At 34.9% G+C, this 12,804-nt stretch overlaps 1 protein-coding gene across 1 annotated transcript in view; it reads left to right on the forward strand.

Moving 5' to 3' along the window:
* LOC141397310 (uncharacterized) overlaps positions 1 to 12,567 on the forward strand; it is a 34,295-nt gene extending 21,728 nt beyond the window's left edge. The window contains exon 9 of the transcript XR_012411365.1: positions 12,438 to 12,567. The gene's annotated coding sequence lies outside the window, so the exon portion shown is untranslated. The remainder of the gene's footprint in view (positions 1 to 12,437) is intronic.
* Positions 12,568 to 12,804: the final 237 nt, after the last annotated feature.

Raw genomic sequence — 12,804 nt, forward strand, 5'->3', positions numbered from 1 at the left:
ACAGTCACTTCTCTTAACAACTATTTTAAACTATTTATTTGATATTGTTACGAATGTAACTGATAGGTTTAAGTTAGTTTAGTTTAATTTCCGTTAATTTAAAAATTTGAATTGTAACGTAAAGTTTTTATTACGCAGTTACTCTATTTAAGCAACAACAATTATCATGTAGAATTATCTTCATTATTCTAGATGTTCTTTACCTTTCATTAATGTGCTTTTATTTTGTTTGCCATAGTCATGTAATTATTGTTTAGTTTGTCACTTCTTTTCTTACATTCATTTGTTGTTGTAATTACGTCATTGATCATCCCCCAGGTATGTATGTGAGTATGGTTGTTCGCTTAGTGCGAATGTGCGTCTGTGTGTTCGTTGTACAGATTCGAGGTGTTGCCATATGCTCTAGATATTTCTCGAACAGGGAGACTTTGGGATATAAATTACCGGGGAAATGGCAATGACGGAGTAGTTGTGAATTTTATACCGAAGTGTAAACATCGACTAGTAAAGAAGTAAAGTAAAGCTGTGTACTTAGCTATAAAAGTCGGTTCTGAATAAGTGTAATAAAGTAAATAAAGCATTGTAGAAACGTAATCTAAAACGAACCCTGTTTTATTTGGTACAAATCGTATCGGGGAATAAAACAACGTCTACACGGAGATTAGTTAAATCTAATTCCGTAACAATTGGTGTCAGAAGTGGGATTACGATCATCCTACAATGAAGTTTAAGGATCTACGAGTGGAAGACTTGAAGAAGGAGCTAAGTAAGTTGGAGTTGTGTTCTACTGGCAACAAGGCCGAACTACAAAAACGCTTGTTGGAAGAGTTCGAGCGCCGTGGAATGAACATCGATGAATATGAGTTCGATGGTAAGGAGGAAGTCGAGTTACCGGCAAAGGGCGAATCCACTGTTGAGGAAGTTTCATCGGTAGCTGCCAGGGGTGACGATTTGAAATCAATGCTGGCTATGATTATGCAGGAAATGAATAAGAAAAGTGAAGAAAATTCCAAAATGATGGAGGAATTAGATGCTAAAATGGAAGAAAATTCCAGTAAAATGATGGAGAAATTAGATGCTAATATGGAAGAAAATTCCAGAAAGAGTGAAGAATATTCCAGAAAATTAGAGGAAAAGTTAGAAGAGAACTCTAGAAAAATCGCTAAGGGCATGGAAGAGAAATTAGAGGCAAATTCTAGAACTATTAACGAGAAACTCGAGAACATCACGATGGTGATTGAAAAGAGAGTAGAAAACGTGGAGGTACAAATTAAAGAGTTGGATAAAAAGATTTTGTCTGTTGACGAGAAATTTCTGGCTCAAGATGAGAAGATTCTGGGCATAGAAAAGAAAATGTCGGAACTGGAAATCAAAGGTGGCCCAGTGAGAGCTATTCATAACACGATAAAAATTAAGCCTCCAGTGTTCGACGGCTCTACCTCTTTAAATGTGTTCAAATTACAGTTCGAGACATTGGCTGCTAGAGATTCTTGGAACGACAACGACAAGGCGGTATCACTCCTTATGGCATTGAAGGGTGATGCTGCTGACGTATTACAGAGTATTCCCGCCGCTTCTAGGAACAACTATGGAGATATAATGGCTGCTCTTGAACGTAAGTACGGTAGTGAACACAAGCAAGAGATCTACCGAATGGAACTGAGGGGAAGAGTCCAGAAGCCAAATGAGACCTTACAAGACTTTGCGGCTGATATAGAGCGGTTGGCGCAGTTGGCATATCCAGGAGAGACACATCCATTGGTGGACCGCATAAAGATTGAGACATTTGCAAGTGGTATTCGTGATCCAGAGATAAAATTTGCGGCGTATGCGGCACCGATAGGAACATTTGCAGAAACCGTGTCATTTGCCCTGGCCCAAGAAACCGCGAGGATGCTGGTGAAACCTAAAGCTTACAACGTGAGGAGGCTGGAAGTTGAGGACAACAATTCCCAGACCGTGGTCGATCATCTGAAAGATGCACTAATGCGTGTGAAACGAGGGGCTGGAAAAACGAGAAAAACTTGTTATAACTGTCGGAAAACTGGACACTTGGCCCGAGAATGCAGATTGAGACAAGCAAGGCCCAGATCCACCTCACCGCCTTCAAAAAGCGACGACCAACCGGTGGCCAAGAGTCTGGAAAGGGTGACATCAGGTGAATCAAATAAAGGGAATTCCGTCAATCACGAGACGCTGCTGGCAGGGGATGAAAATGATGGTCCCACAATCTCTATAGCCATAGTCCAGCAGAAGAATCACAACTTAACGGTTAAAGGCTTCGTCAATGGTGTATTGCGTACCTTGACATTGGACACCGGTGCAACAAAGTCCATTATTAGACCGGATTTGGTAAAAGGGAAGGTATTGCCGTTAAATGGAGTCAAATTGCGGACGGCCACAGGCGAGACTACAACGGTGCATGGAAAGGCCTACCAAAGGCTGCAAGGTAGAAAATCTGTAAATTTCGATTTTGTAGTGGCCGATATTATGGACGAAGTTATACTTGGCGTGGACTTTATGATTGCCTTCGACATCAACCTGGACATAAAGCACCGTGTGATGACTTGGACCAATGTGGAAATACCGATAAATGTGGGCTACAACGAGAAAAGCAAGCATCGCCAAAGTGCAGAATCCGACGAGATCGCTATAGATGTCCGATGTCGAGGAAAGGTCTATCGAAAAGCGGCCGTACAGCAAGGAAGGGCAAGTCCGAGGAAGACCAGGTGGCACTTAGGAAGGTGACCACGAAGAAAGAAGGTATAGCATCGCGATTCCTGGAGAGAAAGCAACGTCGTCCAGAAGAGCAAGAGTCCAAAGCTGACGCAGTAGAGGGTACATCTAAATCAGTTGCCACCACTACAGAACGAGAACTGCATCTAGTCAAGAGGAACAGGCTTAAGCGGGAGGCAGTGTTACCAATGCCCATACCACCGAGAGGGAACTGTGCCTATTCGGGACGAACAGGCTTAAGCGGGAGGCAATGTTACGAATGTAACTGATAGGTCTAAGTTAGTTTAGTTTAATTTCCGTTAATTTAAAAATTTGAATTGTAACGTAAAGTTTTTATTACGCAGTTACTCTATTTAAGCAACAACAATTATCATGTAGAATTATCTTCATTATTCTAGATGTTCTTTACCTTTCATTAATGTGCTTTTATTTTGTTTGCCATAGTCATGTAATTATTGTTTAGTTTGTCACTTCTTTTCTTACATTCATTTGTTGTTGTAATTACGTCATTGATCATCCCCCAGGTATGTATTTGAGTATGGTTGTTCGCTTAGTGCGAATGTGCGTCTGTGTGTTCGTTGTACAGATTCGAGGTGTTGCCATATGCTCTAGATATTTCTCGAACAGGGAGACTTTGGGATATAAATTACCGGGGAAATGGCAATGACGGAGTAGTTGTGAATTTTATACCGAAGTGTAAACATCGACTAGTAAAGAAGTAAAGTAAAGCTGTGTACTTAGCTATAAAAGTCGGTTCTGAATAAGTGTAATAAAGTAAATAAAGCATTGTAGAAACGTAATCTAAAACGAACCCTGTTTTATTTGGTACAAATCGTATCGGGGAATAAAACAACGTCTTCACGGAGATTAGTTAAATCTAATTCCGTAACAATATTATTTAATTTAGTAAAAAGGAATACAATTTCAATTAGGTTGATTTGCCACAACTGTGGTGTTGAAGATTTCGCGAGCAACTAACTTCTGTTTTCTTTTTTGTTGCCTCTTGTCAGAGTTACCATCACTCATCTTATTTGTTAACTGCGGGGACGGAGATGCCACATTTACAAGTCTTACTATCGATACAACTTTACTACTTTTTATTCGTCGCTAACTTACCGAAAATCGGCAACTCAGAATCGTTAGAGAATCGAACTACAGGGGCCTAATTACGGCATTCGATTCGATCGAGTATTTGCTCTTGAATGAAAGAATCGAACTATGAAAACCTATGTGTTCTTCAAAGAACATTAATGCTTGGTTTACATTTACGAAATCCACTCGATTTCAACTTTCAATGAAAAATGAACCCATCTGAAATCCATTGGATTTCATTTGACGTTTAAGTAATGGAATTGACAGTTGAAATCGAGTTTATTTCGTAAATGTAAACTATAAGAAGGTAGATGGTAAAAATGTGTTTATTTTAAAGCAAAAATTAAAAAAGCTAAATTATTAATGAAAAAATTATAGATATATACATGGTTTAATAAGAAAGGTTAGCTAAAGCTTCCTGTCAATTTAATTTTTTTCTTTCGACTGTTCCTATAACGTCAACACAATATACACAATCTTTGTATGTGTGTGTGCTGTTTGAATAATATGCCAAATAATTTTAAAAGCAATCGAATTCAATGGTTTTTAAAATAGTTTTTATTAGAACATTTGTATTTAAGAAATTTGTCAGCTTTTCATTGAAACAAACATTTGATCATATCCACAACTCGATTATGTGGAATTATGTGGAGAAACCTTGGCCCTTCATCCATTTTTCGTATTTTATATAAAATGCTCAACATTGGTATTGTAAACAAACCCACTTGTTGCTTTTGAGTTTACTAATTTTGATGTTTTAGGAATTCAGGAAAAACATGGGTTCTATAGATTTTTTCCATTTAAATCTACCTCTTTACTTATACCATTTGGAATGAAGTTGTGCCAGAAAAATGTACGAAATGATTTATTTTTGTTAAACTTTTTGAAATTATTGTAACAGATTGCTATTGCACCTACCTTATCCTACCTTATACCCCGTTTATATATAACCGGATTTAACAAACCGACTGGGTTTTAAGTGTCAATTCCATTGCTTATATTTCAAACAAATCCTCATAAAGAAGGTTAACCCTGCAAAAAGCTCTAATATAAACAGTATATTAGTTCCATACTACAGCAATTTCATAAATTTACTTTAGTAAGGATCTCGATCTATAAACGCCTAATTTCATGAATTTTTTCATTGAAATCGCTTTAATGTGGAACGGAAGTAATCTTATGAAATTGCTGTAGTGTGGAACTCGATCTAAAAACGCCTAATTTCATGAAATTATTTCATTGAAATCACCCTAGTGTGGACCGGGACTTATGCTTGGTTTACATTTACGAAATACACTCGATTTCAACTTTCAATTCCATTGCTTAAACGTCAAATGAGATCCAATGAATTTCGGATGAGTTTTCATTTGACGTATACGCAAAGGAATTGATAGTTGAAATCGAGTGGAATTCGTAAATGTAAACCAAGCATTAGTAAATGTACGGTAGGTGGCGCGAATTGGTTTTCATATGGTCTGTTCCAGTACTCCAAGAATCTACTAACTTTTACTATTTTTTTCGATAACATAAAGGGAAAGATATTATCGTAGTAAAAAATAGTAGCTTCTTGCGGGTTCTGGAACAGAGCAATAGTTTCATGCCAAGTTTACACTTGCGCTCTAAAATCCACTGGATTTCACGAAATCCTGAAATACATCCCGGTGTTTACACTTATGGGTACTTTACACGATATGTATTTTACATATGGGGTGTCACTTTGCGTATACATTTTGTATGGGAGAAGTGACAACTCATATGCAAAAAACATATCGTGTAAAGTACCCATTATTTTTTTGTTGATTTCAAACATATCACAATGATCAAGGTAGATGCATATGCGCAGCTGATCGAACATGAATTTTCAAAACAAGTTGTTGTAAATTGAATTAGCAATCAAAAATATACGACAATATAGAACTTTACAACTTTATTTCGAAAATTATCGTAAAATTATCTATATATCGTATTAATTGTGTAAAGTAATAACAATTGAAAAAATAAAAAATGATTTTATCGTTGAGACATCATAATAATAAATTTTGATAGATAAAAGTTGTGTTCAGAACTTGCAGCAGTTTTCCCGTTTAGTGCTAAAAATGTGTTCTCGTACTCCGAACTTTAGCAAGACTTGCACTTCTCTTAAACCAAAAACAGCGCCGAATAAAACCCTATTCTCCTGTTTTTTGCCATACAATTTTGGCATAGTAGAAACTAGCAACATGTTCATTATCATCTAAATACGATAGCTGATACGTTGATTTGCTGCAGTTTTTGCAATTTCCGTAAATTTTTTGTTCCATTATTTTTTAAGAAATTTGTATGGGGAATCAATTTTTGACAATTCGCTCTTTTTTCTAACATTACCATTAAAAAAGTACAATAACACACTGAAAAATAGCATTGTGACAAAGTAATTTAATATTTTTTTCACATTGTTTACAAATTTTGATACTAAAATTTTTTGTTGCATCAATTGACCATCTACCTTGTTTATTGTGATACGTGAAAAGTGTTGCAACTTTTGGTACTTTTTCAGGCAATAACAGGGTTGTATATCATGTGTACTGCGATTTCGATGTTGAGTCCAATTTACATATGCACATTAAATGATTTCGTTTTACGAAATCCAAGAATCAAATGAAGTGTATTTACATCTGTTTTTTTGCGTCATTTGCTTACACACACAATCGCACATACACACTTATACAATAACACAAACACACGCACACAATATATTTATTCTGAAAAATAGAAATTTCACAACACAAATGTGTATCAAATAACTTAAATTAATTCCAAAAACAAAAAAACATAATTTTTCAAGTTTTTTTCACTTTTGTCATCGTTTGAGTATTTTTGTTTTTCTACAACACACACAAACAAACAAATGCCAAGTTTACACTTGCGCTCCAAAATCCACTGGATTTTACGAAATCCTGAAATACACCCCGGTGTTTATACTTATTTTTTTTGTTGATTTCAAACATATCACAATTATCTAGGTAGATGCATATGCGCAGCTGATCGAACATGAATTTACAAAACAAGTTGTTGTATATTTAATTAGTCATCAAAAATATACGACAATATAGAACTTTACAACTTTATTTCGAAAATTACCGTAAATTAGCTATATATCGTATTAATTGTGTATAGTACTAACAAATAAAAAAAATACTTTATCGTTGAGACATCATAATAATAAATTTTGATAGATAACATTTGTGCTCAGAACCTGCAAAATATTATTACTTGAAGTAGTTTGCCCGTTCAGTGCTAAAAATGATTTCCCGTACTCCGAAATCTAGCAAGACTTGCACTTCTCTTTAAACAATAGCAGCGCCGAATAACACTCTCTTCTCCTATTTTCTACCATACAATTTTGGCCTGTCTGTCTAGGGTATTAGAAACTAGCAGCATGTTCGTTGGCATCTAACTACGATAGCTGATACGTTGATTTTGACATTTCTGCTGGAGTTTTTGCAATTTCCGTAATTTTTCCGTTCCCGTCTTTTTTTAAGAAATTTGTATGGGGAAGCAATTTATGAAAATTCGCTATTTTTTCTAACATAACCACTAAAAAGTACGGGAACACAATGAAAAACAGCATTTTAACAAAGTAATTTCATATTTTTTCACATTGCTTACAAATTTTGATAATACAATTTTTTGTTGCAGCAACTGACCATCTACCTTGTTTATTGTGATACGTGAAAAGTGTTGCAACTTTTGGTACTTTTTCAGGCAAAAGCAGGGTTGTATATCATGTGTACTGTGATTTCGATGTTGATTTCGCTGAAATCACGAAATGAGATGATTTCATTTTTGTATGCGAAATCATGATAATTTTTGCTTGATTTCGCGCGAAATCACGAAACGCCTTCGAAATCACGAAAAGACGCCGAATGTAAACCAAACAAAAGACATCATAAAACAGTTGCATTTTTTGGTAGTTTATGACGAAAAAGCAGGGTTGCGTATAATAGTATGGTGTTTTCGTGCGTTGTTTAGAATAAATGACGCAGCTATCGTCATTTATTTTTGTATGGCAAATGACGCAAAATGTTGCCTGTTTTAGCAAATAAATGACGAATCAGCTCTAAATGACGAAAAAGTTGCTAATGTAAATTGGACATTGATTTCGCTGAAATCACGAAATGAGATGATTTCATTTTTGTATGCGAAATCATGATAATTTTTGCTTGATTCCGCGCGCCTTCGAAATCACGAAAAGACTCCGAATGTAAACCAAACATCATTTTTTCATTCACGAGCAATTACTCGATCGAATCGAATACCGTAATTAAACATCAAAGGCTGGATTCTTGGTCTCTGACAATTTGAAATGAAAAATATTTCCTTTATATTTTTTTCCATTTGACAGTTTTTTTCTTTACAAAAGTTTTCCCCAGATTTGGATAAACTTAAAAAGTACTGCGGATTCTTGTTCTATGAAAATTTGAAATGAAAAATATTTCCTTTATAATTTTTTTCATTTGACAGTTTTCTCCTTTATAAAAGTTTTCATTTCACATTTTCATACAAACAGAATTGAGCCCATGGTTTCCTGGCTCGATATTTCCATATAATTTAAACGTTATACCACGTTTGCACTTAACCGGATTCAATAAACCCACTGGTTTTCAAATGTCAATTCCATAGCGCAAATATCAAATAAATCCTAATAAAGTGGGTTAACCCGGCAAAAAGCTCTAGTGTAACCGTGATATAAGTAAGAACGGACCTATGTGTCGATTATGGATAGCAAACGAAGATTTGTGGTGTTTCCATTTGCCAAATTAAAATTACGGATAGTAACTGTTGCCTGTTGGGAGCCACCGCGGTGCAATGGTATCCACGCCCGCCTTGCACGCAGAAGGTCGTGGGTACGATTTCCCGGCCAGGCAACATCAAAAATTTTCAACGGTGGCAAAACACCCCTCAGTAATGTTGGCAAAATTTCCTGTGTATTTCAGCCTTGAGTAACTTCTCCACAAGTGGTGTCGCCGTTCGGACTCGGCGATAAACAGTAGGTATCATTGAGCCAAATATGAATTGGGGTGCACTCATTGATATGAGAGAAGTCTCCCTTGTCCCGTAGGGATGTTGTGGAACAATGTTTTTTTTTTACCTGTTGCCTGGCGCTAGCAACTTCAGTTGCCAAAACGAGGGCTGACATAAACGCAATATTTTCATTGCAAATTTTGACAATTTAAAGCCATGTTTATATTATAGCTTTTTGCAGGGTAAACCTTCTTAACGAGGATATATTTGACGTATAAGCAAAGGAATTGACATTTGAAACCCAGTGGGTTTGTTAAATCCGGTTATATATAAACGTACTATAATATGAAAAAAGTAAACATGTGTGGCAACACTAGGTCTGTTCGATAACCCAAAATTTTGTACAAACTTTTACAATAGGTCTGTACAATAACTTCGCGAGTAAAAAGTACTTGGAAGTCTAAAGTCCACTGGATTTCACGAAATCCTGAAATACACCCCGGTGTTTACACTTATTTTCTGTTGATTTCGAACATACCACAATAATCAAGTTAGATGCATATGCGCAGCTGATCGAAAATGAATTTTCAAAAAAAAAGTTTTTGTAAATTGAATTAGACATCAAAAATATACGACAATATAGAACTTTACAACTTTGATTCGAAAATTATCGTAAAATTATCTATATATCGTATAAATTGTGTATAGTACTAACAAATGAAAAAATACAAAATTATTTTATCGTTGAGATATCATAATAATAAATTTTGATAGATAAATATTGTGTTCAGAACTTGCAAAATATTAATACTTGCAGCAGTTTTCCCGTTTAGTGCTAAAAATGCGTTCCGTACTCATAAATCTAGCAAGATTTGCACTTCTCTTTAAACAAAAATAGCGCCGAATAACACCCTATTCTCTCGTTTTCTGCCATACAATTTTGGCATAGTAGACACTAGCAACATGTTCATTATCATTTTGACATTTCTGCTGCAGTTTTTGCAATTTCCGTCATTTTTTCGTTCCCGTATTTTTTAAGAAATTTGTATGGGGAAGCAATTTTTGACAATTCGCTCTTTTTTCTAACATTACCATAAAAAAGTACGAGAACACAATGAAAAATAGCATTGTAACAAAGTAATTTAATATTTTTTTTCACATTGTTTACAAATTTTGATACTAAATTTTTTTGTTGCAGCAATTGACCATCTACCTTGTTTATTGTGATACGTGAAAAGTGTTGCAACTTTTGGTACTTTTTTAGGTAAAAACAGGGTTGTATATCATGTGTACTGTGATTTCGATGTTGATTTCGCTGAAATCACGAAATGAGATGATTTTATTTTTGTTTGCGAAATCATGATAAATTTTGCATGGTTCCGTGCGAAATCACGAAACGCCTTCGAAATCACGAAACGACGCCGAATGTAAACCAAACATAAGTTCTCAGTAACTTCTCTCCATTTATTTTACTCTCTCTCAGCTAAAAATTTGCAGAATGTTATCAAACAACAATTTGCAAAAACTTGCAAGAAGTCAGCTGATTTGACAAACAAGAAGTTTGGCGGATAAGATTTATTTTAACAATCGAATTGATTATCCATTGCTACAAAAATAATTCTCCTTCCATATCATAAATAAACGGCTGGCCGTCCACATAGTGTTCCTCCACTCAATGGATGCGCCACTTTTTGCTGGGTTTTGATACATTAGAAATAAATTTAATTTATAATTTATTTAGTTATCTGTTCTCTTTTTTTCTAATTATTTTAACCCAGATATGCCCAATGTCCTATATATAGGACACACAAAATTCTTGCTAATTTGATATGTTATGTTTATCAAAGTACCGTTTATTTTGGTGATATACTCAGTACACATCTGTAGCTCTTGGGATATTATGTGATTTCATTATTTTGAGCTACTATTTTTGAGTTTTTAGTTCTAGTTCATAGAAGTTGCCACCTATCGCTCAGTTTTTACAATGATTTGCGTTATGGCCGATTAATTATTGGGTAGTTTTATAACGAAAACATTAACGATGTGGAGCCTATTACGAAAAAACTTTAACTAGATGCCGAAAAGTTGTTTTTGGACTACATGTCAAATGTTTTGTGTCCCATAACTCCCAGTTATATGATAAAACCCTGTGTTCAAAAGTGGCCTCAAAAACCACTTTTTTCAAAAACTTTTAAAAAAACATATAAACATACAGTTATTATTTCACATTTGCTTCTAAAATAATATAAATATACTTTTAAAATGATCACGATCAAGCAATGGGCATATCTGGGTTAATAACCAAATGTTTGTTTATGTTTTTGCCAAGAATTGTAAAGTCCGCCACAAAACATTCGAATTTAAATCAGCTGATCAAACTTGCAAATTCTTACAAGGAAAATTTTGCTTTCAAACACTTGTAAGTTCTCAGTAACAAAAGTCTCCAAAATTCTCTCACAATTCTCTCCAAATTCGCTCTCTTTTACATTGCAAGTTTGTTATCGAACAGCATTCTGTAAAAGTTTTAACTAATTTGTTCAAACTTTTGGGTTATCGTACAGACCTAATATGCTGTTCGATAAAAAAACTTGTAAAGTAAAAGAGAGCAAATTGAGAGAGAATTTTGGAGAGTTTTGTTACTGAGAACGTAAACGCCTGTTATATTTTACACCTATAACATGTCTAAGTGCATTATCTCGATTTATTTGACATATATTGTATGAAAATGACAACTTAAATCGGCTGGATTTGCTAAATCTAGCATAGTCTAAACGAGCTATTACAAATGAGAAATTTGCTGTGTTACGTGCCACCTACTGTGGCGCTATGGTGAGGTATCCGGCCCGCCCGTCCTTGACCCTTAGATCCTAAATATAATTTTTTTATAAGGGCCCCAGTTTCCACTGACACTCACCTCATTACAAAATACGATCTACTTCCCTCTCTTACAAACAAAGATTAACACATGATTTCTCTTTCACATTCAAGACGGTTTATTGACATTATTGCCCTTAATTATAACATACAAATATGACAACAACAAAAAATTGAAACATTAACACCTAGGCAGCATTTAAAAATTCGGATGAGTCACTTACTCAGATCACCCACCATTACAAAAGGAAACAAACTCAATGATGCCAAATCTGGCGTATTTTCTACACTGATAGTACCTGCCTAGTAGAGCTCTTTTAGGTGGTCTAGGGACATAATAATTCGTCCACACAATATAATAAAACAAATGACAGAATATCTTCTGTAATTCGGGGGTAACCCTACGCTCAATGATATTTAACAACAAATGAGTTAATGTCCCTCACAATAAATAAGACTACAATTACACTTAAGGACAACACTTCAACGGCATAACTTAACCTAGCAAATACATTCAAATTTTAAGTCTAGTATTAATTTTTTGTAGTTACTTGTTATCTTTTGTTTATCTTAATTTTAGTTTTTATGTTTTTTTTAGTTTAGCCAAATTTTAGTTTCTCATATTTAAGATTTTGCAAATTTATAGTTTTTTTTTTTTTCAACTTTTTTGTTTAAATCTTTAACTTTAAGTTTCAACTGATTAATTAATAGTTTCTTTGTTCTTTTTTTAGCGGCTTGTTGGTGCGCAGACGCGACTCCTGGGCTTCAAGATTAAAACCTTTGGACATTTTTTTGTTACCTGAGTTTCCATACGCAATACATCTACTTCAGGTAATTTTCCCTCCGGCTTTACTCTGGGGAGTATAATAAATGGATATGGCTGTACTTGGCCCAAACCCATCGCATCAAGACTTTCTGGCCTTTGTATGAATAAAAGGAGCTGACCCCTCGGCTTATATAGCCGGGGAGGTCAGAGAACATCCAATTTTGCTGATTGGTGATATCTTTAAATAGAATATAACAAAACATGCACCACCATAACTATTTTATATAACAACACTACACCATGAATAAACTTAAGCCCCCGGCACATACGGT

This window comes from Musca autumnalis, unplaced genomic scaffold (assembly GCF_047663935.1).
Source record: "Musca autumnalis isolate F117 unplaced genomic scaffold, ASM4766393v1 scaffold_3, whole genome shotgun sequence".
Taxonomy (NCBI): Eukaryota; Metazoa; Arthropoda; class Insecta; order Diptera; family Muscidae; genus Musca; species Musca autumnalis.